Source organism: Panulirus ornatus, chromosome 3, assembly GCF_036320965.1.
Source record: "Panulirus ornatus isolate Po-2019 chromosome 3, ASM3632096v1, whole genome shotgun sequence".
NCBI lineage: Eukaryota > Metazoa > Arthropoda > Malacostraca > Decapoda > Palinuridae > Panulirus > Panulirus ornatus.
Genome location: NC_092226.1, coordinates 16,467,952 through 16,474,941, shown reverse-complemented (window position 1 = coordinate 16,474,941; position 6,990 = coordinate 16,467,952).

Below are 6,990 nucleotides of genomic sequence, written 5' to 3'. Positions count from 1 at the left end.
CTCCATGGTTGTTTAATTTGTTTATGGATGGGGTGGTTTGGTAGGTGAATGCAAGAGTTTTGGAAAGAGGAGCAAGTATGCAGTCTATTGTGGATAAGAGTGCTTGGCGAGGGGATCAGATGTTCACTGGTGGTGCAGTGCTGGTTCGGGTGAGAGGCTGCAGATGTTGGTGATGGTTTGGTGAGGGGTGTGAAAGGGGAGAGTTGGGAGTGGATGTGGATGGGAGCAGGGTTGTTGGATTCAGTAGGGTTGAGGGACAAATTAGTTGGGAAGTAAGTTTGAATGGAGAAAAGCTGGAGGCGGTAAAGTGTTCTGGATGCCCCAGGAATGGACTTGGCAGTGGATGGAACTTTGGAAGCGGAGGTGGGTTGCAGGATGGGGGAGGGGAGGCGAAGGTTCTGGGAGCACTGGAGGTTGAAAACATTATCTTGGAGAGCAGAGGTGGGTGTGTTTGTGGGGATTTTGGTTCCAGCAATGTTATACGGTTGCAAGGTAGTGTGTGGAGGAGGTTGGATGTGCTGGAGGTGAGGTGTTTGGGAACAGTGTGTGGTGTGGGGTAGTTTGATCGAGGAGGTGGGAGAGATGTGTGGTAGTAGGGGGATAGCGGAGGGGGTGTATTGAGGTGGTTTGGGTATGTGGAGAGAAAGTGAGGAGAGATTGGCGGGAAGGATGTGTGTGTCAGAGGTGGAGGGAACAAGGAGAAGCAGGAGACCAGATTGGAGGTGGGGGGATGGAGTCAAGGGGATTTGGAGCAATTGGAGCCTGAACATGCAGGGGGGTGGGGGGAGTGGAGTGAATTGTAGCAATGTGGTGTGCCGGGGTCGATGTGCTGTCGATGGATTGAGCCGCGGCATATGGAGTGTTTGGTGTGGGGAATGCAGGGGTCTGTAGGGCCTGGATGTGGAAGGGGAGCTGTGGTTTCGGTGCATTGCATATGACAGCTGGAGACTGAGTGTGAACGAACGTGGCCTTTTTTGTCTTTTTCTGTCGCTAACTTGCTGGAGGGGGTGGGGGAAGCTGTTTCATGTGTGGCGGGATGGTGATGGGTATGGATGAAGGCAGCAAGTATGAGCGTGTACGTGTTTATATGTCTGTGTATGTATATGTATGTATTTTGCTATTATTTATTCTCAGGCAATTGAATGAATTCAGCTGTCCACCATATATGTGTGATGGTATGGAAAGTGAGGGAAAGATGAATAGCTGCATTGGCTGTGGGCCGACTGCTTTGATCAGAATTCAAATCCGGATAGGCTCATTTGTGACTCGTAGCCAGCAATGATTACCACTATACCATGGATGCCCAGTAGTTGTGCAAGTCTTAAAAGAATGGGATAGCGAAAGCAAAGAATGCAGGGTGACACATTTTAAGAACATCGTAACAAAGGATCATGCAACAAGAGAATACTATATGTACTTCTACATATTAAAGACCTCATTTAGTAGCAGGATAACGACCTTGTTAGGAATACATTTAACCTAACTGAAAGTGAAGATATACAAGAAATTTTTTGCCATAGAATCACTCATTTTCTAAAATGTCTTTTAAGTTTCCAAACATTTAATCACAAAGAAAAACGACGTATAAGTCTCTTATGAAGAGATGTATTAATAGTATTGAAAAAGTTTCCCTCCAGTGCCTCCGTTGTTCACAGAGGTGAGTGGTAATCTTGATGGGCAAAAACCCCTGCTTGCTGACGAAGAGGTAAAGAGTTGGTCTTAGGGACAAATATTCATGGAGGGGAGACATACCCTCCATGTCTTGACAGCCGGGGACAAGTTGACAAATGTACATATACAAAGCCACAGACTGGGGTGGATAAATGTGGTTTCAGGAGCAGTAGAGTATTAAAGGTTCTGGTATTTGCTTTGAAAAGTGTATATGAGAAATATTTAGAATGATTTTTATGAGACATTTATTGATCTGGAGAAAGCAAATCATAGGCTTGATAGCAATTCTTTGTGAAAGGTGATACGAATATATTGTGTGGGTAGAAAACTATTAGAAGTAGAGACGAGTTTTTATCAAGAGAATAAGGCGTGTATGTGAGTAGGTGGTGAGGACAGTGAGTGGTTCCAGGTAAAGTTTGGTCTGCGACAGGGATGTGTGTGTGTCACCATAGCTGTTTCATCTGTTTCTGGATGGGACGGTGAGGAAGGTGAATGCAAAGGTCTGAGAGATGGGCAGGGATGTACTCTGTGAGGGTGGATGGGTTGGGGATCTTGGGGATGAGACGGTTGTTGTCTGCTGATGGCAGATTTGAGAGAGGAGCTGGTGTCTGAGTTTGGGAAAGTATGTGAAAGGGGAAAGTTGACACTGAATAAAAACAAGATTATTAGTCTTATTGCTCCTTATTAGCTTTAAATTGTTATCAGGCGTTGCAGGACCCCTGACTTCCCTTGCTCCTTATCATAGCGCACCCGAGGCAGCAGAAGCCCCTAAAGAATGGAGCCTTGGAGTTATGTAACGACAAAAACAATAACAATGATAACAATAATGATAATAATAATGATAATGATAAAATTTTCATCTGGCAGTGATCACGTGATCCAACACCATGTCATTTAATTCTTGTATGGATATATTAAATAAATGGAATAAAAAACAATTAATTCCGGCATCTAAATGTACTCCCCACTTTCTGAGATCAGAGGGTCAGCGAATTGTGCCCGTGAGACTCCCACAGTACCCCATGGAGGCGCATCAACGGTTTTGCTAACAAATAAAATAGTTACTACTTAAGACGTTTTCTTCTAGTGATGTTTGAAGAAAACGACAAATAATTTAAGCGTGACGAAAGCATTAGAAAGGACAGATTTCGGAAAACCTTATTCAATGTAATCATATCAAGCACCAGTTTCTTTATCATCTATAGATCGATGTATCCCGTAATCTCTTAGTGGGGCAACACTAATAAGTATGTCCTGACACTGGTAATAGCTCCTCTAATTCACATCTTACACAACACACACACACACACATCCACCTAATACAGCCCACTACACTACAGTCACACACACCAGGACACGTACCAGTAATGACCTACCTAAGGTCACACCTGTCTTACACTAATCATTTTATACCTGAGAATACACACCCCGACCTGTGCCAATATTTGCACCCGGAGAACAGACACTCGACCTGTGCCAGTAATGGCACCTCGAGAAAACATACACCCGACCTATGCCAGTGAAGGCACGCCAGAGAACGGGCGTGTCATTGACAAAAGCCTGTGCCAAGTACACACAAACACAAAGCCACACACACACACAAGGTACATACATCTCCCAATGAACCAGAAGCCGGGGGGACCATCTTCTGCTTGATATCCGACAATATCGTCAAGGACGCTAGGCAAGACATACACCAACTCACTATGAATGGGGCTAAGATCACAGTCCGCAGTCAACCCAGCTGGTCATCTTACCCTGTTTGGGTACCTGGACTTGTGTTTCCTGGCGCTATCTCGCTAACGCAGGAAACGGCGAGCAAGTATAATATATATATATATATATATATATATATATATATATATATATATATATATATATATATATATATATATGTAGTCTGTACAGAAACGTTTTTGAGGACGAAAAGGTTAAATGGCGTTGATTCTCGCTGATCCTCCTTCAGCACAATCCTCTACCAGTTAGACGGTGTTGGAGCATCGCTGCTCCTCACCACAACCCTCTACCAACAACAGGCAACCAAGGGAAGCATCACACTCCTCATAACGGGAATAAAAGTTATTCTGGGTCATCACTAGTTATCACGGCAAACAAATCTATCAAACTCAACCGGTAATTAAAGACACTCTAAATTACATTAATCAAGATGATTTATAATATTTCATGTTAGTGCATTTTCAGACCATACAACGTATGGTCGTTGCTGTGTTGCTGCTGTGTAAAACATGATGAACCATCCCGATCTAACGGACAACTGGCGTTAACGATGCGCTCTCTCTTTAAACTGTCCCTTAAATGGAGGTTATATTATATATACGTATATTCATCTTCATTTTTCCATACTTGCTCACCTTTTCCTGCGTGAGCGAGGTAACGTCAAGAACAACAGATGACAGAGCCTCAGAGGGAACAATCCTCACCCAGATCTTTGCTCTGTTGTTTCTTTTTGGAAATTGATACAGAAAGAGGATTTCCAGCAACCTGCTCTCGCCGCTCTTATTCGCCTTCTGCGACACGCAGGGAATACGTGGGAAGTATTCCTTCTTCCATATATATATATATATATATATATATATATATATATATAGTTTTGACTTGTTTTGTTTTGTTTACATACTATTCGCCATTTCCCGCATTAGCAAGGTAGCGTTAAGAAAAGAGGACTGAGCCTTTGAGGGAATACCCTCACTTGGCCCCCTTCTCTGTTCCTTCTTTTGGAAAATTGAAAACGAGAGGGGAGGATTTCCAGCCACCCGCTCCCTTCCCTTTTAGTCGCCTCTTACAACACGCAGGGAATACGTGGAAAGTATTCTTTCTCCCCTATCCCCTATCTCATCCACTCTCCAGCTGTTATGTGTAATGCACCGAAACCACGACCCTTGTCCATAACAAGGTCCCAAAGACCTTCCTATGGTGCCCCCCCCCCCCATCCCCGGCCGCTTCACATGCCCTGGCTCAGTCCACTAACAGCACGTCGCCCCATGTATACCACATCGCTCCAGTTCTCTCTTATACCCTCCTGCAGGTTCAGGCTCCAAACACTCGAAACCTTATTCATTCCTCCTCCCATCTCCATTTCGGTCTCCCCCTTCTCCGTGTTCCCTCAACCTCTGACACATATGTCCTCTTTGTCAACCTCTCTTTACTCATCCTCTCTATATGTTTAGATCATTTTTAGCACACCCTCTTGAGCTCTATCAACCGTATTCTTATACTACACCTCTCTCATACTGTATCATTTCATACACGATCAACCCTCCCATCCCCCCCTCACACCACATTCTCTCTTCTAGCGTCTCATTTCCGACACATTCACCCTCTTCCACACATGCCTTTCATTCTTCAAACGTGCCTATATTCGCCATACCAGGATGTGACCTCTCTCTCTCTCTCTCTCTCTCTCTCTCTCTCTCTCTCTCTCTCTCTCTCTCTCTCTCTCTCTCTCACTACAAATTGCTTAATGCTCCCAGGACCTACGTCCCCTCACCCAACCTATGATTCCATTCGTTGCCACGTCCATTTCCAGGTATGTAAAACTCTTCCTTTCCTCCAACTTTTCTCCATTCAAACAATCGCCCAACTGAACCTGTCTCTCTCCACTGCTAAACCTAATGACCTTGTGTTTATTTAAAATCAACTCTTCACTTTCTTCTTTCACATACCCTCCTAAACTCATACACCGCGTCATCAGCAAATAATAACCGACTCACCCCCCCCACCCCAGGCGCTACCATCATCAACAAACAGAATACCCGCCCCTCTTTTCAAGATCTTCGCATTTACCTCCCTCACCACCCCATCCATAAACACATTAAACATCTATGGTGACAATACACACCCTTGCCACAGACCCACCTTCGCCTGGAACCTCTCACCTTCTTCTCTACCTACTCGCACACACGCCTTCCAACACCATATATTCGAAACACATTTCTATCCACACTATCATATGGTTTCTAGGGATCCATAAATGGCACACACAAATCCTTCTGCTACTCTATACCTCACACATTCTTCATCCTTGTTCGTCGTTTCCTTTAAGGACGACGGTACGACCCTGGAGCACGACGGTACGACCCAGAGCACAATGGTACGACCCTTGAGCACGACGGTATACGACCCTTGGCAAAAACACACCCAGTGGTCGAACCTTCGTGATCAGGGGTTATGCAACCCTCCTCAAGAGGTTAACTTAAGGTACCGTGTTTTCACACAGATTAAGCTGGCCATCAAGAAGACAGATAAGCTTGTTCTCACCTGAGGAAAACTTTCCAGCGTGTAATTAGTTTTGATTTACACACACTTGGTCATTGCCGCTCAGTCTTTAGTGAATGTGGATTCAGGATGAATTTCAAGGAAAAAAATGGTGGAAAAATAAATGCCCATATGAGAAAATTCTGGACGAAGTTGAGCAATATTTATATTCCAACAATTTCGAATTATTCAACTGTCAATTTCAGGGAGTCTGAAGTGGGTAAAGGGGAACGTTCTCTGGGAGGGTTAAGTTACCCAGAGGTGGTGTATGTGGGCTGCTATCTTCAAGGAAGATAATACACACGAGGTAGTTACATGGTCAGTGGTGGCGTGCTGAGCCGGGTTTAAGGCCAGTGGGCGGCCTTCTTCCTCCTGGGGTATATAGGTAGATTACTGTGTGTGTGTGTGTGAGAGAGAGAGAGAGAGAGAGAGAGAGAGAGAGAGAGAGAGAGAGAGAGAGAGAGAGAGAGAGAGAGAGAGAGAGAGTGTGCGTGTGTGTGTGTGTGTGTGTGTGTGTGTGTGTGTGTGTGTGTGTGTGTGTGTGTGTGTGTGTGTGTGGGTGTGTGTGTGTGTGTGTGTCTTTATCCATCATTCTCTGGGGCCGGCAGTTTAATATTTGTAATGGACAGTGTTACCATACATTCATCTAATCTTAGGGGAAACCCTCCCAGTGATTCTTATCTTCCCCCGGCAACACTGCAAGCAAGATGACCCCTGGCCACACACAGTCAGTCATCCAACGTGTGGCTCTCACCCATTCCTCCCCTGCTCTGGTGTGCATCACTCCCCACTATACGTCGGTCGTCTCCAACTGACTCTTAACAACCTCTCATCCCTTGTGCTCTGTCTAGTGTTCCGTTTTCTTCTTCTTCTTCTTCTTCTTCTTCTTCTTCGTCTTAATCTTCTTTCTTTCTTTAGACGCATATCTTGTGAACCCGTTTTTTATCATGATTTTTGTTTTTGTTTTTGTTTTTAGACCCGTATTTCATACATTACATTAAGCACTGCCTTGTAACTCCCAAGGGGAGGTCGAGTGCATTGCAG